A 25,241-nucleotide genomic window follows, 5' to 3' on the forward strand; every position below is an offset into this window, starting at 1 on the left:
AATCAATACTTGCTTACCTAGACATACTCAACAGCAAAGATACTCTTATTGGTTTTCTACACTCAGAATGACCTGGTGTTATGTATGAGAAAGGTACTCAATGTGAGTATACTGAATGAATTTGTAGACTTGAAGATCAGGGTTGTGATGTGTGGGAATTGTGCTCCCTTAATTTTCCATATGAAACACATGGGGCAGTTTGATTGTTGACATGACACAGGTAATTATTTAACAGCTGTAGATTCTTTTATAAGACAGAATAGCATTCACAAACACCATTCAAAAATCTCCCTGTTCTTCCTCAGAAGTAAATTGGAACTCAACAAGCAATAAAACTTCGAGATTCACTTTTGAAACATAAGACTCCCTAGTTTCTAAAAACATAGTACTTGTTCTCAGAACTTTTTTGAGTACAATTTGATCTACTCAAACTGAACCAGGAGCTGTGGCTTTGAAATAAGTGAATATGTGGAATTCCAAGCAATGTCATTATACTGTTCCTTAAAGTATATGATCAAGACAGAGCTTGAGTTATTATTTAGGCAGCAGGAAAAAGTGAAATTGATAGATATCTTTATCCTCAGTGATAACAGTAATGAGGATGAGTGAGTCCTGGGTTCTTTCCAAAGTCCTCTCTAAAGAATTAGAGGTTGAAGCAGAAAAATGAAATATGATACTATGTGAAATATGGTAGGAGAAATATTATTTATGACAAAGGATTATCAAAGAGACTAATTTCCTAGACTCTCATTTTCTCCTGCAGGCTGATGTTGCTCCCTGATCTCAAGAAATCTTTGAGCCATGTTGATGAGAATTCATCCCCAGATTTTAAGTTGCTCCATAGCCACTTCTCCCTCACCCTCAAATAGGAGAAAGAAGAGAAGTAAATCAACTTTGTAAAATTCTCTAATCCAAAGAAATAACTCAATTTAATTGGTGTTCTTTCCTGTCCAGATTGTAGAATCATGTCATTTCTAAGCCCTAAACAATGACTTGAATAACACCATGTGCTAAAAGTTCTTTTTCCAAGAAAAGTGCTATGTCACTACTGCTGACTTCCATTTGTCTCCAGTATGCATTACTCCCTACAGATATGCATTACTTTCTCCCCAGAGATTTGAGAAAAAGACCAAAATTAGCTATCAGAGATCACCAGTTCTAGTCCAAACTGCACCACTAACAAGACAGTAAACCACCTAATATTTTAATAGCACTTTCAATTTGTATGAAGTCACTGTTTAATTTGATCCCTCTAATAGCCTTAAGGACCAGAAAGGATGTAGCCACCATCTGGGAGATGAAGAAATGGAAGTTTCAAGAGGTTACACATTCAGGAGAGATTTAGAACCATGAGGATGTACCATGACTGGGGTGAGTGACAGCCATTGTCAGACTCACAGGACAGAGAGATGTGATCACCCTGTGATCAGCCTGCTGTGTCTCTACCTTTGCCCCCTGCCATGGAGATATCTTTACTCTAGCTTTCAGTTCCTGTGAAGCTCCAATATTTATAATATCTGTAAGTCTAATTTTTCCCTTCCTATTTTTGTTATGTAGACCAATCTATTAAAGGTACATGTTGGAGAAAAATTTATCATTTTAAAGCTAAGAATCCAGATAGAAACTTTGAAATGTTAACTGACCCATGTGTATCAACATCCAAGAATCACCAAATAAGAACATCCACAGAACCCCTCCCAGACCAGGAATGAGCATTGAATCTGTAAGCTCTCTCTGCTTAGCTCTAATTGTAGCCATGTATTAGGGGGAGATGTGGTTGTTTGCAGAATCAGAGAGGCTAGACCAAGGACTGTAGCAACAGGCCAGGGAAGTTTAACCAGCACCTATATTTAAATAAAAAAGTTCAAGAAGTCTCAGAAATTTTGCCTAAGATTCTGGAGGTCATATTTTGTCTCTGAGAAAGTCTACAAAGCCTAGGACAACCAGTTTCCAAGGGAACAGTGCTGGTATCAAAGCTACTCACTTAGGTCATAGAGGTCCTTACTGTCACCACTGCTACTTAAACTCCCTTTTTTTTGACTCAGTTTTCTTTCTGCTCCATCCTTCTGCTTCTTGGTTTCTTTGAGTCTCTATATCCCCAACTGCTAAAGGAGAAGTTGGATGAGATACTATCTAAGATTTACAGCTCAAATTCTACAATTTCTTTTCCTTTTAATGGATCTCAGCCTAGTGCAGATCCCTTCCTCATCACCACAGACACTCATTTCCTTTTTCCTACTCCATTCTCACTCTCTTCCAAAAAGAAAAATGAAATGGGAACCAAATTTTCCTGCTCAAGACTTGATGGCAGTTCCAAACTGTAAGTCTCAGTGAGAAATCCTATGCACCAGTCTCGTTGTGGACAAAAGATCATTATGTCTGTTTACTTAGGACCAGACAAGCCTCTCTTTAAAGTTTAATTACTAAAGAATCAGACAGCTTCTATATCCTGAATGCCTGAGTTAACATGGCATTTCTTTTGCTGCTATTCAAACTCAATTTATTTCCCACCCTTCCCTTTCCCTTTACAGTGCCACCCCAGTGAATTGCTGCATGCTATTTAAAAAATCCATACAATTCCCAAGCAAGGGCAGAAAACTGGTTGGAGACTCCTGGTCAACACTGAGTCAAGCCTGTGTTGCTCCAGAGAATCACTAATGACATCTGAGGACAGAGAAAAGAATAAGTAATAACTTGGCGATCAATATCAGGGGAAAGGAAAGAAAAGACAAAAATAAAGTGAAACCCCAGTAATCAGGAAGTAAAAGTGTGTCTTGAGTAGGCAGCAACTTTTAGGGACATTTTTGCAATGGGGAGAGATTTCCTGGGTCAGTAGGAGCAGCACATCCACTGTTCTCCAGGATGGGTGGGAATTGATGGGTAGGGGTGAAGGTCAGGTCATTATCCCTGATTCACTGAACAAACTGGTTTTCAGTCAGGTTCCATCCAGTGATGAGACCCTAACCTCTTCCCACACTAATCTTCTTCCCATTTGCTCAATTCTTGATAATTGAAACAAAATTTCATCTATACATATTTCTACCATACTTGTATATGGTCTCAGGTAGCTTCAGTCCCCTTTTCCCCACAGCTCCTCTGTCCATGTCCCTTTGCCCCTTAGCTTTTATCACACTTACATCAGCCATAGTCTGCATTTGTTGATTTGAGTTCATAGTCAACTTGAATTTAGTGTCAAATACTCTACACTCTAGAATTCCAAACCACAGACATACAAAACTTAATTAATTAAAGCTAATAGCCATGAATTTCATGTTGGTCATTAATAATATGCCTTGGGATGGGAATCCATAGAACAAAACTGCTCCACACTTCCTTTTTAAAGAGCTCATGACATTTATTTGAAGGAGGAACAGGGATCCAGGGGTGGCATTCTCCCAACCACCACACAAATGCACAGTTCAGTTCTTCTCTCAGGAGGCACCTGCTGTGAAGAGCACCTTCGAGTGACAGGTAACAGCCACTGAGCCTTTGGGATCTGTTGCAGTGCTTGCTCCAGGGGCATAATCTCTTTGAGACAATGGGGATTCTAGGATCTGCCCATTTTATTTCAGCATAGAATTTGTCTAACAAACAATCACTATCTATAACTCCCCCTTGGACTCAATGAGACTTCTTCAGGGTTTCTCTGAAGTTTGAGGATCCTCTAACTCAATCCTCCCTCCTTTCCCCTCTCCATTAGCAGGTGTCAAATCTGAATCACAGTCTGCCTACTTCCTCTGTCTATTCCTGCCCGCTCTTCTCTTTTATCTTTCATGGGCTTGACTTCTGAAAAAGAATATCTTTTGCATTTTTAATTCTGTTTTTGTATCTGCTCCCTCTAAGTCCCAAACTGCCATGCAAGGAGATGTAGACTTCTCAGTTGAGGAGAGAGCTAGAAAGGCTGTAAGAAAACAGACTCATTTGCCTTTGTATCCCCAGTGCCTGGGGAGATGGAAATGACACAAGCAGAGGTGTGGAGTAATGTGTGAATGCCACACTGGTAGCCACCAAAACAAGTTCCCATTTGGTCTCCAGGGAGTAAGCCACACAGGTCACTGGATCATATACATAGTAACCCTGAGTCCCTGCCAGCAATTACTCTCAGACCTTCAAGAAGGTGAAAAATTTTGTTGTTTTTCCACCATGGAAGGGCTAATGTAGCAATTTCAGACCCTCTCTGCCTGGACACATGTTGCCCTCCTCATTCACCTCCATGAACCTCCACATTGATGGGCAAGGTGGGCATAGAGTTTTTCTGTAAATATTTGCAAGCACTCTAAGATTTACATAGATTTTTAAAAATCAATCAACAAAATGAACAAAAATCCATGTGTAATTTCCACCTGCTATCAAATTCCCAAACCTAAATGAAAAAAAGCTACACAGTAGACTCTGTGTTATCATTCAGATTTCAGCTCAAATAAAACTTTCTTGGAGAGATCTTCTAGGATATCCCATGACATCTCACATCCCATAACTCTCTTTTGTTTCTTCATGGAACTGACCACTGTCTGAAATTTTCTAAATTATTTGTTTACTAGTTTAGGTTGTATATCCTGCTCCAGAAAGTATATTTCAGGAGGAACTATCTTGTCCACTCCTGTGTCCTCAGAAAATAGAATTCCAGGAATAGACTTTAATGAGCGACAGAAATGGCATCCATTTTATTGGAGCATGGTTGATCTGGGGGAGCAAGAATCTAGAAAGTGATTGCAGAATCTTTTACAACCTCATTTGAGGAATCTGAATTTCAACTCAGAGGACTATAATTTTTCTTTCTTATCCTTCATTCACTATTCCATTTGGCTAAGGAAAAGATCAGTTGTAAAAGAACCATGCCAGTTTCAACCCAGAGGAAATTGTTTTTGATACCAATCGAAGTCTATAGCTAGTGTGTGGGGGGAGTGGGATAATGGGGAATTTAACCTAGGGCCTTGTGCACGTTAGCAAGTGGTCTACCACATCTCCAGTTCTATAATGTTTTGTTAGTCATTTATCTTTATGAGTAATCAAATTTTAAACAACCTTCCCAATAAGTTTATTTCTTTATAAATTTGTGTATGCCACAGTATTAATGTATTATGTGCATTTTAAAACAAAGATTGAAATGTAAAGAGATGAGATAAAAACAAATAGAAACAAATTCTATTTTTTTCTGTTTTCCTCTTTTGGATCAACTTGTGCATTGCCTAGGATATATACAGCCTATTTTGGGCATTGCTGAACAAAGCAAATTTTGCCTGGAAATAAGAGAATGCCAGGGGTTAGAAGAGGGATGGGATCTAAGTACAAGGGGAAGCACAAGAGAATTCTTTGGAGTATTGGAATTGTTCTAAATCACATTTGTAGTAGTGGTAATGAGAATTATTCAAGTATTTAATCCCACAGAACACACCAAAAACAATTATTATTACTATTTGCAAATTTCTAAAGCTCACCAAAACAAACAGAAAAAGAATCTAGAGAGTATACAGACACTGACCATTTTGTATTTCTAACCAGGTGAAAAATCCTGTTAAAAAAAAAAAAACAGCCTAGTTCTTCTTTTCCCTCCAGAGATCAGAATCACATGAAAGCACAGAAAATAATAGACCTTTTAACACCTCACTGATCCCTGAACCCCATATCTAACTGTGGCAGTTGACTGCAACAACCTCTCTCACTCCCCATGCTCTTCTACAAAATTGACCTTGACCTTGCCCCTGGCCTTTCCCTTGAATCTGGTCTTGCCTTAAAGACTTGTTCATAAGTAAAACACACATGAACTTATGGAATAGGTTAGAAAAGACCATACAGTTTCTGGCCAGGTCTCTAGAGTTCCTTCTCTTAGAACCTAGTCTCCATGCGGAGAGAAGCTCACATCACACAGAGAGGTCACACTCTGTATAGTTGACAGCCCTAGATGAGACCATCTTTGGGTCATCCTATCCCAAGTTGGAACTTCTGGAAGTTGTAGCTACCAGCTGTTTGAGTCACCCCCAGATCTCTGAGTCTTTTCAGCTGAGGCCCCAGAGAGTGTGGCAGCAGGAAAGTAGACCCACAGATTCCATGATCATCATGAAAGAGTTGTTGCTTGCTACTAAATTTTGGGATCAGTTTGATAGACAGGTACTACTTGAATCCTACAAATTATCCAATCTACACTTCTTCATTGCTAGTAGAACTCATTATATTTGAAGAGCTCTGATAAAAATACCAAATTTCCCAACTTCCCTTGCAGTTTACTGTGGTTTAGTAATAGAATCATAACCATTGAGAAGGAAACAGAAGTTGCTAGTTGATACTTCCAAAAATTAAGAATATCATAAAATAAATTTCTTTTAGGAACAGAGCAGATGGCTGACTTCTTTAGCCTTGTGACTGTCCCCCCCACCTCTCTTTCTCCTTTCTTCCTAACTGGCATGTAATTTTACTTCCAAAAGGGCAAGAACCATCTTACCACTATGAATTGAAAGCCACAGTTTTAAAATTGCAGTGTAAATGATAGAAATATGTTGATTTCATGATAATTTTGTGGGGTCATTATGCCTAGACTGAACTGGTCTTTCTATTACAGAATAAGAATACACTCTGTGTGCAGGTAATTTTTAAAAATTTTATATACAACCAAACACAGCTGGTACCAAAAATATGGTGTAGCATGTAAGAGAACCTAAATTTGTCTTTGTTGAATTTGGCCAATCAGGACTCTCTTCATGGTGGCTACAAAATGTTTCATACTTGGTTTAAGGTTTTGCTCTTCCTGTCTTTAAATTTTAAATAACTTGATATTTAGGTTTAGGCTTCATAAGTGAGTCCAAGGGGCAATGAAGAATGCACACAAGCAGAGGAGACAGATGTAATTCACATGTCTGTTGCTTACCTGGTAGTGCTTGTGATGTTCCATAAGCACAGGATATCAAGGACTCATAATGTATAGATGCCCAGGGAGGTGTAAAAACTGCACAAGGTAGAGGCACTGTATCTCAGACATCAGACATAGGGAGAGGCACTGACAACCCTGACAAGACCACTCTTCCTATTTGAACTAGAATTTGCTTTGAATGCAAATGGAAATGCCATTCTGTGAAAAATGAATGACCACAGAATTCTATCAGATCCTTGCTTACTCCCACTGCTTCCCCATGAAAGCTAACCACCTATGCTAAAAATGGTGACCTAGAACACTATGAACTGAATTGTGTTCCCCTTCCAAAAAATTCATACATCAACACCATAACCCACTGTGTGACTATGTCTAGAGACAGGGTCTTTAAGAGGTAATGAAGGTGAACTGAGGTCATGGAAAGAGAAGAGTAATCTATAGGACTGTGACTTTATAAAAGCACAAAAGAGAACATCCTTTCTTTCTCTCAACCATGTAAGCACATAGTGAGAAGCACCATTTTGCAGCCAGGAAGAGGGCCCTTGCCAAAACTCAACCATATTGGCACTCTGATCTCAGACTTCCATTCTCCAGAATTGTAAGGGCACAGATTATCCACCCAGTCTAAGGCATTTCATTAAATCAGCCTGGAATAACTGACACATAAAATGAGCAGAAAATATGGGCAACTCATGACTCCCCTTCCTACCAGCCTTTCTTCATTCATCAGTAAGGCAAAGGGACAGAGTATCGGTAGATAGAGCTAAATTGTGATGCTCATTTCCATTGTTCTGGTAGGAAGAAAACACCAAAACATGTCAAGTAGTGAAATCCAAACTGTAATTACACTGATTCCCCAAAACAAAGTGCTCCTGTATTTGCACTTAAAACCAACATTGCATAAGATAAACACTATGGAAGAAAGGCAAAAGTCTTATATTTTAGTACTTTTAACAGTGGTTTTTCCTGTTTTCTGAGCAAGGGAGTCCTGTAAATTGTGCAGCCAGCCCTATGACTAAAGAAGCTTACTGGAACTTTGGGAAGTGGGGAACCCAGATTTTAATGGTTAGACAGCAGATGATTCTTGCTATGCTCTGGAAAGCCATCGCATCGAACTTCAGACTATTACACATTGGGCTGCAAACCAGTTATCAAATCAATTTTTTAATTTCATGGGAAATGGTAAAAAAAAAGTCACAATGTTGGGGTATTGTCTGAAGTTTCCTAAAAATTAAATTGGACAGCAATCAGGTGCTGCTGCTGTATTTCAGAAGTTGGGCTCCCAGAGCTGGGTGATGACAAAGAGAAGAGAGGGATAAACTGGGAAGTGACAAAGGGCACTCAATGACCCTGGTGATGTCTACAGTATCAACAGTCACAGGTTCACAGCTGGTATCTAGGCTGTTATATCTCCTAAGCTATGGGGACTTCCTCAACAGTCAGACTGCATGACAATACTGTGGCTCTGTGATGCCAGTTGGAAGAAGGAGATGGAATCTTTGTACTTTCTCTCCCCTGCTTCCTTTTCATTAGGAAATGCTAACTTCTCTGTTTTTCTTAGATACATCCTGTCACCCAGGAAGTCACATCCCATGCTGTACAGTGTGGCATTTCAAGCCAAAACAGTGTCAGGAAGAGTCAGAGACTTTTGGCATGTGACTGGTTGCCTGTGGAGGTAGCTAAGACTGATCTAGAAGTTGGGGATCTGGAAGATGTGGGATGGCACTTAAGATGCACCCATTAGAGCAGGTTGTGGGGGTCCTTCTTGCTCCTTCCAGCAGAGTCTGGAAGAGACAGGTGAAATTAGTCTGGAGCTATTAAAAGTGCAAGGAGAGAAGGAGGGAAATATTCATTTGTTAAGAGAAATTTCTGCCAGTAGCTGACAATTTAAGTTAGGTGGGAGTCCCACAAATTGAAAAGGTCAGGTTCCTCAATTACCCCAAAATAAAACTGATAAAAGAGGCAGCCACCAAATTACAGACCTTTCCCAAACACCTTCCATTACTAGTCCTCCAGGGAGAGGAGGATAACCTGCTAGCAGGGAAGGGATTAAGAGGTTGGTTGCCACTGATTCCTTCTGCTGTGATTGCTTCAGAAGAGAATCCATTAACCTGAGAGTCAGCATGGTGGTCACAACACTAGGAGCAAAAGGGGATAGGGAAAAGCTCTGGAATTAAAAACACCTAAAGAGAATGCATACTGCTGTATTCTCACATGTAGTGAATAGGATGGATGTCTGCCAAGAACTTTGTGGGAAATTTTGCCAAAAATACTCCAGTATGATCACTAGAGATAGTTTTTAACCCCTGAGGCAATCCCAGGTCCCTGAGTTCCAGTAACAAGAACCAGTCTGTGGAAGCAGCACAGTCCCACAGAGTGGCATCCTCCCCAATGCACTGCTCAAACTTGGCCTTGGGTTTATTAAACACTCTCTCCTTGCCAAGCATACTGAGTGAACTTTTATGAATCATTTACTAATTCAAAAAATAATGCAAGTTAAACAGGAGTGTCTATGTTTTATACATAAAGATATTATAAAGAAATTGAGGTTCAGAGAGGTTATTATGACTTGCTGCTCATCACAAAATTATTAAATCTCAGGTACCTATGACTGTAAACCAGGCTTGTCCTGTGGTAAAACCCAATTCTTTTTCACCTCTTCACTCTCAGTGCAGGTATTATAAATTGTCATACAGAGCAACTCTGCTCAGGGGTCATAGACAGGCCAGGGTCTGGTCTAATGAGTCACTTTGAAGTTCTTAACAATCTGTGAACAAAAGGTCCTGCATTTTTATCTTGCAATGAATCCCACAAATTCTACAACTAGTCCTGTTTCTTCTCATATGTGAAACCTTCTGGCAAGTCACATTTATCCCCTTGCAAAACTAAGTTTTCTGCTTTAAAAATGTGGGAACTACATGGAGTAGGCACATGGTATGAGTTTTTCTACTCCAAAACCTATCCCCCCAAAATACTACTCAAGACATCCATTCCTTTAGGTTGATTTTTTTAAAAATTCCCATACAAAAGATTTATACATCCTAAGATCTCTTATCATGCACCTTGAACCCTCTTTATTTCTCTGGTCTTAGCTGTATAGTCTCCAATTCCAATTCCCATTCTTTTAATTACCCTTAATACTGCTCCAAGGATAATCTTTAATAAAACCCCCAAATCTATACCAGCAAAGAGGTAAATTATTGTGTGATTGCTCACAATGCAGTATTGCTCACCACAGGCTACTCTAAATGTACTCTAATAGCTCATAGCCCACTATGAGTTTATGGAATGACATAAATTACCCACTTGAGAGGTCACAGTGCAGGAAACAAACTGGAGGCCTGGAAACCTCAAAGGTAAAGACAGAGAGGGATGGGGCATAAGCTACTTGTTCCCTGGGTGGCTCTTGGGATCTGTCCCTGGGTCAAAATTTATGAGTCCAGCGTCAATGACTTTGAATTCATGTGAATTTGTATAGCTTTCCCAAATGGAGATTATGATGTAATGCCTATGTCAGGGACACTGTACCAGGGATGATATATCATCTAAAAGGTAAACTGGAGTTCTCCTAATGCCAAAAAATGAAAATAGAAAGAGAACAGGGTTGCTATCTACATAGTAAAAATTCTATGATACCTGTTTAAAATTGGCTGTTTTCTATTGCTCTTAGGATCAAATCCATCCTCCTCACCACTCCCTTTCTCTCCTGGCTCAGCCTTCTCTAGCCTCATTCCTTATACTCATGTGCCCTCCACCTACTCACTCCACTCTAGTCACATTGATCTTGCCTTTTCTTGAGTAGATCAAGATTGTACCCATTATGTGACATTTGCACTTGCTATTCCAGCTAAGGGTCCACTCATATCCCTGATTGCACCACTATTACAAATGGATCTCATAGAAAATTCATCTTTATGATGAAGTGTTTCTTTTACAGATATTGCTTACTTATTTGTACATTTATTATTTGCCTTCTCCCTCTAAAATCTAAGCTCCAGGAGAACATGAACTTTATCTGTCTTGTTCACTGCTTAATCTCCATTTCCTAGGACAGTTCCCTGGCCCCTAGGAGCAATTAATAAATATCAATTCAAGGAAAAAACACATGCATGAGTATACCTAGAGTTGCAATCTATAGTGCAGGTGCTAGAAATTGGTGGGCATTGCAGTGGCATGGCATTGTTCAAGTGGATCTGGGATGAGATGGAATGGAACAGAAAGAAGGATGCAGAGAAAGAGAAGTACACTCCTTGCAAGGAGAGGTGAGGGAATCCCCTATAACCCAGGGCACCATGAAGAGATGTTCATTCCAAGGAGCCTCAGTAGTATTTTGGTGGTAGAAGAATTCTAGGCAGTCATAAGAAGAATTAGATGAGATGTACAAAGATGCTTGGATGGATCTTATGGCACAGAAAGATTGGAAAAATCAGAAACAGGATGACATCTCATAAAATGCAACTTATGTAAATTAGTAACAAACATCTAAAAAAAAAACTTCACAAGACAACCTCCATAGGTAAACTCATGGAAAACACTAGAGGTACTATCTGGGGGAAGAAAGAAATGGGAGTGGGGAAAAGGAATACAGAAAATGAGTTCAGTAATATCAAGGGAATGTGTGTGCAGACCAATGATGAAGATTTTCCATGAAGTGGTGACATGCTTTGCTCAACCCTCCACAACTGACATACAAAAGAGAAAAGGAAAGTCACCTGCTGAACCAGGTCACTTTATGCAGAGCATTGAACTTCATGCAGAGTACTTACTGTCCAAGTAGTTAAGTATTTCTAAATATTTCCAAAGGTCTTCATATTTTTTCAGTCTAAACTTAAAAATATGCTAAACTGTAAAGCTCCAGACATGGAGAATGGGATAAAGGAGAGCCAAAGGCATTCAGTAGCTAAAAGGATCATGTCCTGTCCCCAAAGATAATCCCAAGAAGCCACAAGAAAAAGAAAGGAGAAAATAGGGTAGTTAGAACTTGGGCTACACCATCATCAAAACAGCCATTTCACACACAATGAACCTTGCAGTTAAAAAAGTAATATTTCTGTAAAAGCAGTTATTTTCCAGACTGAAGCCTGGTATTAGATTTACAATTTTTATTCATTCAATCATTGAATCAATATTTATTTTACACATATTAAGTATTGGGCTTTTTCTCAAGTCACTGGAGATACAGAAATGAACAAAATGGGCTGCCTCATTTTCATGGATTATATGAAGTCAGAATAGCTCTGCAAAGAATTTAAACTGGATGACATGAGGCAGTACCCAGATAACTTTTGGTATTTGGGCAGGTAAAGAAGCACAAGATGAATTACTAGTTTCCAGTCCTTGCTGAGAGCATACCCCAGCTCTGTCCCTTCTGGATTGTGTGATATTATGGAAGTTACTAAACCATCAAAGGTCTTAGTTTCCTCATATGTAAAATGGGAATGATAATTTAATCCAACTCAGGAAACATGTGAAGATTAAATGAGTTAGTACACATTTGATGCTAAAGGATTGTTCTGGGCACATGGGAAGCATTTAATAAGCATTAACAACAATGATAACAATGACAATAATGGTGGTGATGATGGTGGATATAATGATGGAAGTGGTGATGGTTTCTTAAGCAGAGACATTTTTGACAAAACTTTGAGGAAGAGCACTCCATGCAGAGGGGAGAGCAGGTAGAAAGCCCTTGAAAATCTGTAATAAGTCTGGCACATTGCAGAAAAAAAAAAGGCTAGTGTTATTCAGATCATAATGGGCAAAGGGAAGAGTCAGAGAGGTAAGCAGGAGCCATATCTCAGAGAAGTACTAGTCCAGGATGAGGAGTTGGAATTTTATTCAAAGTTCAGTGAAAAACCATCAGAGGATTAAAGTGAGAAAGTTAAGCCAGGCATGGTGACACATGCGTATACTCCCAGCAGCTTGGGAGGATAAGACAAGAGGATTACAACTTCAAAACTAACCTCAGCAATTTAGTGAGGTCCTAAGCAACTTAGTAAGACCCTGTCTCTTAAATATATAAAATAGGTCTGGGAATGTTGATCAGTGGGTAAACTCCCCTGGGTTGAATCCCCAGTATCAAAAAAAAAAAAAAAAAAGAAAGAAAGAAAGAAAAGAAAAAAAGAGAAGAAAGAAAGATAAAGAAAAAGAAAAGAAAAAAGAGAAAATGATATAATCTTTATAAAATCCTTACTGGTAAGACTGTGTTGTCTCCATTTTACCAGTGAGGAAAGAAAGGCTCAGCATACTTTAGTAAATAACTAATGCCTTATGGGTATGATGTTGTGGAGCCAACTTTGAACCCAAGTCTATAAAGCTTCAGTCTTCCATCTTGCCCAGAGTTTTATTTTACACCAATAGGATTTCTCACTAGTTGCCTTCCTACTGCAACTAGCTCCCATTAGTGGAAACCACACTTTACAAACATTTGGCTAAAATCAGCATGGTCAGCACTTAGCTTTCTGTGCTTTGCTCTCCTTGAATGTCTACAAATGAACACAGACTCAGCAGGCCAGGTGTTCATGCACACAAACTGGATATGACATCAAACTGGCCTTCTCTGAGGATGCCAGACTTCCAGTAACATTACATGTGCCTTGATACAACCAGTGCTTACAAATTGCCACCCAGCTCTTGAGTCCTGGCAGTCTTTCCTTTCTAATTGGCACGTTTGATTACATGGGGGAGAATTCTTCCACTTCTGTTTTCTTCAGTCAACTTCAAACAGTGGTAAAAAATAAAGAGGAATAAGACAAAGAGAGGAAGGTGGAAAATATTACCATGGTGATAAAATGAGCCTATTCTTTATTCCCAGTCTAAATGGGGCATTCCAAAGAGTACACTCTCCTGTTTGATGTTGTTTTGTTTCATTTGTTTTTTTGTTGTGCTGTTCACTTTACCCCTGTGAATTTCTCTTCTCAGAGATGGTAGCCCTAAGACACAAAACTGGCAGAGCTCTTGGAGATTTACAATCTTATTATGCAGCAGTATTTTTTTTACCCTTTCTATTCTTAAGTAGACCTGCAAATTCATTTTACCTTTCCATCAATAAATGATTACTACAGTTAAATTCATAAAACATTTATCAATGATGCTTCGAGCATGTTTATGTGCTAAGCACTCTGTTATGAGCTTTGCCTCCCTTATTTCACTTGAATCATCACCCTATAAGGTGCAAGGGAGTGGAAAGTGCTGAGTGATGTGGGTGGGGTCCTGAAATTGCTGCTCAATGCTGAATTCTGCCCAGTTCCTACCTAAAGACACTTGGACTGAGCCACTCATGGCATTGAGAAATTCTACCTTCCTTCTTTTGTTGGGTACTGTGGGGTATTCACAAATGAATCAGAGTCTTTTCATTCAAGTAATCTCAGTCATAGAGATACAACTTACCTAAGGGAAAACATAGTGATATATAGATGGTCAACACATGTCCTTCCTCTGTCCCTGTCTCAGTGGACACTGCTTATCAATCACATGCCTGTACTTGGGATGCAGACTCCTGGATGAGTACTACCACTGGCTCAGCAGCAACAAGTATTTACCTGGCATATTTTATAGACAGAACCTGGGAGAACACTGGTTTTTGGATTCCTTCCATATCACATATTTATGGAGTATTTTCTATGAGTTTCCTCAAACACCCACTTTCTGTGTAGTTCTAGTAGTGCTCTGTCTCACATGACAAGTATCTTTCACCCAGAAACTGCTTTTTGTTTTTGTTTTTGCTCTGGAGTAGTAAATGATTGGGTCCACATTGCACAGAGAAACCAGGCTCTGATTGGGCATTTTACTGTAATGTATCCACAAAGTTCAGGTTGGACTAGGAACCTGGGGTAGTTTAGATCATCATTCTCAATTTTTTACCTCTTCCCAAATTGTAATTATATGTCCATACCCTTTTCTCAGGTCACTTTGAATGCCTCCAATTGTGGATAGAGAAGACTACCCTGTTTTATTGCTGGTCTGGTTGGTCAAGTGACTTGCTTCAGTCAATTGAACTTTAGCAGACATGATGTCACCAGCAGCCTCACATGGTTTTCCCGTCTTGCCTTACCTTAGAGTACTGCTATGATTTGCCATGATAAATGTCCACCATAGATGGCAGCTAGTCCAAGGAGATTGGAGAAACATGTTGACTAATCCCAGCCCATCTCCCAAGGTGGAGTCAAGACCAATCATTTCCAAAGCCAGAGTTGACCTGCAGACCTGAAAACAAGAAAATATATGCTTATTATTGCAAGCCACTGTGCTTTTGATATTGGTTTTTCAACAGCCAAAACTGAACAATATAGCATTCTCATTTTCTTACAATTCTTTACATGCCTTTCATTTCTACTTTTATTCCAGAGCTATTGCTTCTCTTTTCCTGACCAAATAGTGAAACTGCTTTTCTTTGTCAAAGTTTTTAATATAGATTTAAAAGCTGTGTATGCAAGACCATCATCAGGACACAGCAAACCAACTTAAGAGGTGACTGGCCTATCCATTAAGCACACTTACCAAGTGGTAATATACTGATATATACTGATGTATACTGATAATATACTGATACTTATGTATATGAAGTGTCCCCCAAGGACTCATGGGATGAAGACTTAGTTCCCAATGCAGCAGTGGTCAGTGGTGGACAATGTGGGGAAGTGATTGGATCATGAGGCTTCTGACATCATCAGTGAAATAACTTATTGAGGAATTCATAGCTGAATGGACTACTGGGTGGTGGGGAAAACTGTAGGAAATGAGACCTGATTGAAAGGAGTGGATCCATGGGGTGTGCCAATAGGAATTATATCTTGTCCCAGGTCCTTCTCATGTTGCATGAGCTCACTCTCTTTTTCTTTCTCTATGTTTTCTTTTCTTTCTCTCCCTCTCTCTCCTCTCTCTCTCTCTCTCTCTCTCTCTCTCTCTCTTTCTCTCTCTTTTCTCTCCCTGTCTCTGTCTCCTGCCATGAGGTGAGCTGCTTTATTCTGCCATACCTTTCTGCTATGATACTCTGTATCACCTCTGCCTCAAAGCAATATTCTGCCAGTTACAGACTGAAACCTCTGAAACTGTGCACCACAATAAATCTTTCCACCTTTAAGTTGCTTTTCTCAGGTATTTTGTCACAGTGAGAAAAACGTGACTAAACCACATGTACATCTTCCAATATAAATAATTCAAATCAGAAAATTAAAAATTATCATATTCCATAAACTTTCTGGTCAGACAGTCAACAGTCATCTTATTGATCAGAGATTTAATGAAGCAAAGCATACTCACTATAGGTGCTTAGAGCAGAAAGTACTTTACTACAGAAAATAAGGACAGGAAGATTTCTCTCAGGAAATCTCTAGGTGCTGCCATCACAGGAAAACTTCTGCCTATAGTCTCAGTTACCCACAGCACCAAAGGAAGTGATCCTCAAGAGCATGCTCAAAAGTCAAAGGCAAAACATCACCACAGCCACCTCCAGCATTCACACAACTGCCTGCCAACATTAACAGAGGAACACTGGAATCTCCTGCCTTCCACCTTCCCAATTTCAAATAGGGGCCTCTCGTGGATGGAATATATGAGTATTCTTCAGACCAGGGAGGCCAGTGTCCAGATTTATTCTCTCATACAGGAAAACTTGGGAGAGCTGGAATAAGATCCCAAATAGCATCTTATGTAACTTATCAATACCTTCCTCTGGTCTGGGCACTGTATCCAGGTCTAGACTCAGAGATAAACAGACAGATGCAGGCTCCAACTGCACAGAACACACAGTCCAGGGGCAATTTTCCTCAAAAACAGTACAGCCCTTGTGAGCAACAATGACTAAGCCTAATGTGGTTTTTAGAGATCATCAAGGGATCAGAGATGAGCAATTCTTACCCAACTAATGGAATAAGCCAAGGGGAATTCAGGGAAGATCTCCCAAGAGTTATTTACACACACACACACACACACACACACACACACACACACACACCCATATCTGACTAAAGGAATCACCATGTAGCCCTAAGGAAAAGTATGCAGAGAGTGAAGTTCCAGAGTATTAGGATCAGTTACCACAGAAGCCCATGTCACTAGAACTAGCTGTCCCAAACCCAAAATTAATTTTGGGAGAAACCCTATAAGGCATCAATTTATATTTTTCCAAAATATTGAGATTATTATGGTGTGCTACAGGACACTGGAAAGGAAGCAACATCTGAGCCTTCCATTTAAAGACCTGCTTTCCAAAAAGGATTAATGCAACCTGAGTGTCCTGTGCCAACCCACTGTGCTCATGTTTTCAATTAAGCCTTAGTGTGTGTATGTGGCATGCAGGGTTTCCCCTCATCTTTTTTCATTTCATTACTTGTGAATTACTTTCAAGTCCTGACACCTTCAAGAAGTCCTAGGGAGCTATATGTTAATAAAAGCATTTCCAAATGGACAGTAGGTGGGTAGGCAGTGAATTAATTGGAAATGGCAGAGTACTATGCTTTAAGAAAACCCCTGCCATTTCTACTTTTGTGATATCCCTGCTGGACAGAATTCTTAATGTTCTATTTTTTTAGAAAAGCTAATATTACTGAGACACAGTATTCCAGAGAGTTTGCACATGGATGCAATTAATAAAGGTCCATGCCTGCTTCAAATCATTTAACCTGGACTTTCACATGGACAAAGGACAGTCACCTTAAACAATTACTTTTACATAAATTCACCCCACATTGATTTAAGCAAAAGAGGAAATTTAAGGTCACTGTGACAAAGAAGACAAGGGATTTCTTGTTTCAGGCATGCAAGAATCAGAACTCACACAGTGCCAACAGAAATCTGTCTCTCAGCTCTGCTTCCTCCTCTCTTGGTTTGTTATAAAGCATGGGCAAGCCAGTAACTCCAGCCTTTCATTGTTCCAGATTGGCAATGCCAGGCAAAAATGATAACTCCTCCCTGAGAGTTCTAGCTAAATTCCTAGAGCTGGTGCTCATTAGGCTATCCTGGGTCATGACTCATCCTTGATCTATCTGTGTCCAAGGGAATGAAGTACTCTGATTGGTCAGACCTAGGTCACCTGTGCCCATTTTAGTTATCTCCATTAGAAGTACATAAGTGGAAGGATGCACATATATACTGCACAAGAGATCTGCTACAATTCTTTTTTGTGTGTGGTACAGGGGATTGAACCCAGGGCCTTGTGCATGCTAGGCAAGCACTCTACCAACTGAGCTATATCCCCAGCACCTCTAAAATTCTTAAATAGAATAGTAGCTTACTTGTGTTTGTTAACTATGTCTCAGGTGCTGTGCTAAGTGCATTTTCTCACTGAGTCTGACAATCATCCTATGAAATTGATAAGATGATTATCCCCATTTTAAACATGAAGAAACCAAGACCTTGGCCATTCCCCCATGAGATCACCTTTTTCAGGTTGTCATTATCCTCTTCTTTGTCCAGCACAAGACACAACAAAGCAAAGACACAGAGGACAGGCATTCCTCAGGGAGAACTCAGTTTGTTTAACTGTCTCTCTTGAGAATATGAGTTTACCTCTTGTACTGAATAGACCTATTCTCTTTTGCAGGCTTTGGGGACAGGGTATCTTCATAAGAGAAAACATAGAAGGAGGTCAGTGGGACAAACTGAAAACAGTGACCCCATCACTATCATTTATTTTGAGGCCAGAGCCAATATTCACTTTCTCTCTCCTCCATTCTTCATTAAATCCCTCTCACCTTTGACTATGACCTCAACAGATCTGGGTGACTTTCTAAAAGCAGAAGTTTCACTCAGAGGGTAAATGATTGCATAATTTGGCCAACTATACTAAATTCCCCTCCAGAGTGCTTACTCCATACCGAATTCCCAGCAGCAATGAATGAAAAAGACTGTTTTCCATAGCTTTTCCAGAAGAGTCTGTGGTCCATGATGGCATCTCTGTATAATTTTGATTTTAAATTATCTTATTATGGGTGAGATTAAGGGTTCTTTAATACACTTAAAAAGTCCATTTGCCAGTCAGGTGTGTAAACTCAGGAGGATCATGAGTTCAAAGCCAGCCTCAGCAACAGTGAGGCACTAAGCAGTTCTGTGAGACCCTGTCTCTAAATAAAATACAAAATAGGGCTTGGGGTGCAGCTCAGTGGTTGAGTCCCCTGAGTTCAATCCCTGGTACCAAAAACAAAAAAACAAAACAAAACAAAACAAAGAAATCCATTTGCCATTTTTTTCCTGTGGTCCTTCTGTTCATATCCCTATTAAATTTTTAAAGGGGTGTTGATACCTGTCTTCCCTATTATAGAACCTCTTTTAATTTTACAGGTAGTCACCTACTATAATAAAATTGCAAATGTTTTTTTCAAAGCTGTAAGGATAAAGAAATTGAATGAATGAGACACATGGCTATGTAAATAGTGTAAAAAGGAGTAACTTTTGTATCTATTTGGGGGTTCATGGGACCAAGGCAGGGTCCTCACTACAAAGAAGAGTTTATTGATCATGTATAACACTGGAAGCAATTGAGGATTGAGTTTGAAATTCATGAAAGAGTTTGGGGCTAGAGGCATAAATTGAGAAATTTCAAGCTAGAGTTGTAATTTGTGGTGTTTAAAAACACGAACCTGCAATTATCAACAGAGTAGAAGTAGGTGGTATAAGCATTTAGTGGCAAATGTTATACATGCAAACATACTTTACATGCTGAGCTACACCTGTGCTGCTTCTCTGACCTAAATCTTCCTTTTTAATTGACAGCCACACCCTTTAGAGCAAAGAACATCTCTGCTACACTTTAGCCATATAACATGTCTAACCATTGAGGGAGACTCACTGAGTTTTATTACAATTCTTTCTAAAGAGAAATAAGAAAAAAAAATGGGGTCATATATAAAGCAACATGCCAAACCATTACAATGTCATCTGGGAAATTGGAAAAATTTAATTTGAAATTCTGGGAAGTTTAAAAAAACTGAATTCAAAAAAAGAAGAATTAGATCCTTCCCAGAAACCAGAGAAAATCTGAAGCACTGTGTGGTGCAGGAACCCCTGCATGTTTGGTTTGCAGCCATACCCTCTTTATTTCCAAGTGTCCTGGAGTTTCCGCTTTTACTGCTGAGATGCAAGGTAGTCAGAATGCCAGTGTGATTGGGGGTGGAAGAGATCTGCTAGCAGAGAGAACCAGGTTGCTGGAGTCCTGGAACCATATTCTCCCAACATCTGGAGTTGGTAATTAAACCTCTCCCAAGTGGACAGTTGTTTACATCAGTCTAGTGATCAGGTCTATCTCTGGGCAAAATATTGTGCATTTCCAATAAGCATTACAAATATTATATGGTTCTTTGAATATGTTATTTCAGGGCAGAGCCACTTATTTTCATCCTATCATTAAAATAAGAATAGTGGAAAATTCACAGACATGTGTCATACAGAGAAACTGCACTGGGGAGGTCAAGACTTCTCAATTCTAGTCTCTGTCATAACTTGGCATGAATGTGGGAAGGTTAGATGGAATGTTTTTATAATTGAATAAAACTCATGTTAGGAAGGAGAAAGAGACATTTACAAGCTATCTAGTTCTACTTCCTTGATTTGCAAGTACAGAAATGAAGGCACAGCTCTGACTGAGTTCTCTTTGGGAAATCAACCTCCTGCCAAGAGCATGCATTATGGTCTGTTTTCTGCCACCAGATTAAGAGAAAAGGAAACTGTCTCCACACAAGTGTCCTGTAATGCCAATGACTGGACAAGTCTGCTGTATTCTTGAGTGACAAGTTAGCAAGTTCATCTGGCTGCAGATCTGAAAACTCATTCTATCCCATGGCTCACCTGAGTTAACTGTGATCATTCATCTGAATTGCTTGGATCCATTTTAGGAGACAAAAGAAGGGGATACTATTGATTCATTCCTCCCAAACTCCAACAACCTTCAGCCATGGAAAACCAAATAGTCGTGTCAAAATACAGGTATCCAGAAAGTTCATATGAACACATAAACACCCACATGCTCATTAGCCATGACATATTTTGGAGTAAATAACCACCCCTGGTAAAAAATGGGGCCCTTAGAAGAAGGGGACATAGCCAGGTTAATTTTCATGAATAACTGAAAGAACAGAAATGAGAAATTAAAATACTGAACAGGAATGCAACCACACTGGGGCACCTTGGAGAAACTAGAGAATACAATTCTCCAAAATCATACCAACCCCAATATTTTATCCAGAAATATTTTCTTCTCTGAGAATACACACAACCTTACTTAAAATCTGTTTGCTCCCTATTCTGCCATTAACTAGCTGTATAAACCTGGACACATTACTTCACCTTGCTAAGCTTAGGTTTTCTCAACTGTAATACAGATTTACCTACTATTTATTTGTCCCTTTACTAGTACCAGGCACTGTACTGATAAAATAGAACAATGCACATTGTGTAGGGTCTCCTCCTTCATGAATGAGGATGCCACATGCATTTAGTGACTTAAACTTCACAATAATTCTGAGATAGCTGTGATTATACCCATTTCACAGATTAAAAACTGAGGTACAGTGAAGTTAAGTAATTTGTTTGAAGTCACACAGCTAATAAGAAAGGGAGATAGGATTTAGACTCAACCATTTTGATACAAGAAATCTCTTCTACACTTCTCCCTGGTGTTTCACTACACTTTAAGGACAAAGGTCAATGAGGATATGTTTAGAGACAAGGGGAAAAGATATTACTTCTTAACTACTGGGCTAGGTTGCCACTCTAGAGCCCACTGGACTCCAGAGCTCAGGCATTTAACCCGAAGAGGGCCATGAGTAAACAACATGTATTCACTCTCAGAATAAAGAACTTTTCAAATCACAGAGTATCTTACTGTCTGCAGTAATTAACATACATACATCCAGAAAAAGATGTGTGACACACACATGCAGGACACAAAACCCCTTGAACCAAAGGGAAATGTAGGAACTTATTTGACACTGATAAAGGCTGTGTACTTGCTTCCTGTGACTGCTGTAAAAAATGACCCAAGTTAGGTGGCTTAAAATAGCAAAAATGTATTGTGTCAGAGTCTGAAGTCAAGGTGTCCCCAGGGTTATATTCCTTCTGCTGATGCTAGGAAGCAATCTATCCTTTATCAGCATTCCTTGACCCATGACAGGTTGCCTCCTCCTCTTTCTCTCTTTTCACTTAGAAGAACACTTAGGATAGCATTTAAGTTCTACCTGGATAATACAAGTGGAGAGCATCTCAAAAGGCAATGGCTCTCTTTTACAGGTGGTCCCTACTTCATGAAGCCAACCAGCTCACACAGACACCAAAAGATATTTATAAGATGAAAGCATTCAGTGCTACAATCCTAAAAAAGAAAAAGATACACTTTGTGCCACAGTTAAACTCTCCAAATCCCAAATTTTACAGTTTTCCAGACACTTCCTAAATCCATGACTCAGCTGCCTGGTAATGAGGATAAAGGATTACACACTCAGAATAAACAGTCCACCCCTCTGCTGGGCTAAGCCCAGACTGAGCCTTTCAGGCAGGGCCAACCTTCAGAATAAGCTGAGGCTTTGAGGCATGAGCCATCTTCCAAGAATACTTAAGGGGACTAAGCATGATGCCAATTTGCAGTTTCTCAAATGTGCTGCTGATCTGTTTGCCTTTGTTCAGGAGAAATGGCAGCATTCTGTAAATCTTCAAAAACTGCTCTAACACTTCACAGAAGAAGATCTACAAGTAATCAACAAACATATGGAAATATGTTCAACATCTCTAGTAATAAGAGAAATGCAAATCAAAACTACCCTAAGATTCCATCTCACCCCAATTAGAATGGTGATTATCAAGAATACAAGCAACAACAGGTGTTGGTGAGGATGTGGGGAGAAAGGTACACTGATACATTGCTGGTGGGGTTGCAAATTAGTGCAGTCACTCTGGAAGGTAGTGTGGAGATTCCTTAGAAAACTTGGAATGGACCCAAGTTTGACCCACCATTTGACCCAGATGTCCGACTCCTTGGCCTATACCCAAAGGACTTAAAATCAGCATACTACAGAGATACAGCCACATCAATGTTCATAGCTGCTCAATTCACAATCGCCAGACTATGGAACCAACCTAGTTGCCCTTCAATTGATGAATGGATAAAGAAACTGTGGTATATATATACAATGGAATATTACTCAGCCATAAAGAATGATAAAATTATGGCATTTGCAGGCAAGTGGATGAAATTGTAGAATATCATGCTAAGTGAGATAAGCCAATCTCAAAAAAACCACAGGACGAATGATATCACTAATAAGTGGATGATGACACATAGTGCGGTGTGGGAGGGGTTAGTATTAGGGTTAGAGTTAGGGTTAGGGAGGGAGCAAGAATGGAGGAAGGAAGGACTGTATAGAGGGAAAAGAGGGGTGGGAGGGGTGGGGGAAGGGAAAAAATAACAGAATGAATCAAACAACATTACCCTATGTAAATTTATGATTACACAAATGGTATGCCTTTATGCCATGTACAAACAGAGAAACAACATGTATCCCATTTGTTTACAATTAAAAAAATAAAAATAAAAATAAAAATAAATTAAAAAGATGCTCTATCTCAACCTTTGTTATATTCAAGTTGGCTGTGAACTTTCCAAAGAGAGTGCACGCAGGGTAAGGCTCTGACAAAACTCAGAAAACAAATCTCCAAGCTGGTGGCAGCCAATCTGGGAAGAAATCATAAGTGATACACCAGCACAAAGGCACCCACCAGACATCAGTTAAGCCCCTAGAAAGCTTGCCTACAAATAGAAATTGAAAGAGAGTAGTGGAAATAGCATCTTCTCTGGAGGAGTAAAGGAACTAAGTATAGTAGGAGATGGAATATGGCTTTCTACTAATCCAGGCTCCATAATTAACTTCCAGAACCATGACAGCAAAGGAAGACAGTATTCAAAAATATCAGGTGTCTCCTGGAGAGTTTTTTCCAGAGAGGCTTTTGTAAGGCATTAGGCCAATAGTCTGGGGATGAAAACATAGGTAAAGCTCTCCAAAGGAGACCAGAACAAGCTGGTGCTGCTTTCTAGCCCTTGAGCAAGTACTGGCTCCTAAGTAGATTTAATTTCCTCCAGGATCCTTCAGCTGCACATGGACTTTGTTGATGAAGGGATGGTCACAGGCACAGAGCAGTCCTGGCAGTACAAATGACTACCCACCTGCCTGTATCAATATACCTCCCAGCTACAGTGCATCTCAAAGCTGGACCAGAGAGATGACTTCAAAGATAATGCCCATGTGGCCCAGCCAATTCTTCAACATTTGCAGAGTGGCAGCATGAGGTACTGATGTGCAGAGCTGGGCTCCAGAGTCAGATGGACCTGATGGTCATTCAGGACTACAACTTAGTATCATTTGATTTTATGGAAGTTACTAAATCCATCCAAGCTAGGGGATATTATTCATCTGTGAAGAGAGATTGTAATATAGCCAACATCAGAGCAGTATTGTAAAGAATAAATGCCTCTGTGATGAGGCAATCAGCTCACAGCATGGATATGGTAAAAGACTTCAAATGATATTAATCACTATTAAAATAATGATGATTAAATGGATAAAACATGGATGTGGCCATCAAGAGAAAACACCAAAGGCTATCCATGCATAGAAACTACTAAAAAGGAGGGTCAGGAGCACTTGGGGTTTTGGGTTTCATGGTTTTTATTTCATTGGCCCAGTTGGGGGGAGTCTTGTCTCTTTCATCTGGTCTTGGCAAGCAGGTAGGAGAACAAGGGCCACATAACTAGCACAGAGAGAAGCTGGAGCTCTCAGGGAGCCACATTCTCTGTTCTCTCATCTAACCCCAGATATGCTAGCTTCAGGCACAGCTGAAGACATCATCAACTGTGCTCCAGAACCACTTCACTATGGCTTCCCCTTTTTGTAGGGTTTTCAAAGAAACAGCCTCCCAAGTCAAGAAAAGGAGTGTGAGAGCAGACCCCAGCTGCCCAGAGCAGCTGCATGGCAGAGCTGCAAATAGCAGATACGGCTTCTGGAAAGCTCCAGTGAAATCAAGATATAGTCCCTCCCACCCAGGGACAACAACCAGCCCATCCCAGCTGCCTCATTTCCAGACCACCTTGTGAGAGCCCTCAGGTTCATCCAGTAGACAGTCCTGCTGGTTTTCCATAACCCTTCCTCAAGGCAATCAAATGCAGTCTTATTAAGCCCTGATTCTGGTCTGTGTGGAGATGCAGATCTTCATTAATTGTGAGAAGTTTGATGAGCTTTGGAATCCAGTAGTCATAGACTTGAACCATGGTTTTCCCAGTCCTTAGCAGCATTACCTTGGGTAAATCCAAAAGCTCTGTACCTCAGTTTCCACACCTGTAAAAGGAAAATGTAAATGATGTCCATAATTATAGTTATTTTTGAGTCTTGAATGA

Source organism: Sciurus carolinensis, unplaced genomic scaffold, assembly GCF_902686445.1.
Source record: "Sciurus carolinensis unplaced genomic scaffold, mSciCar1.2, whole genome shotgun sequence".
NCBI classification, from domain to species: Eukaryota; Metazoa; Chordata; class Mammalia; order Rodentia; family Sciuridae; genus Sciurus; species Sciurus carolinensis.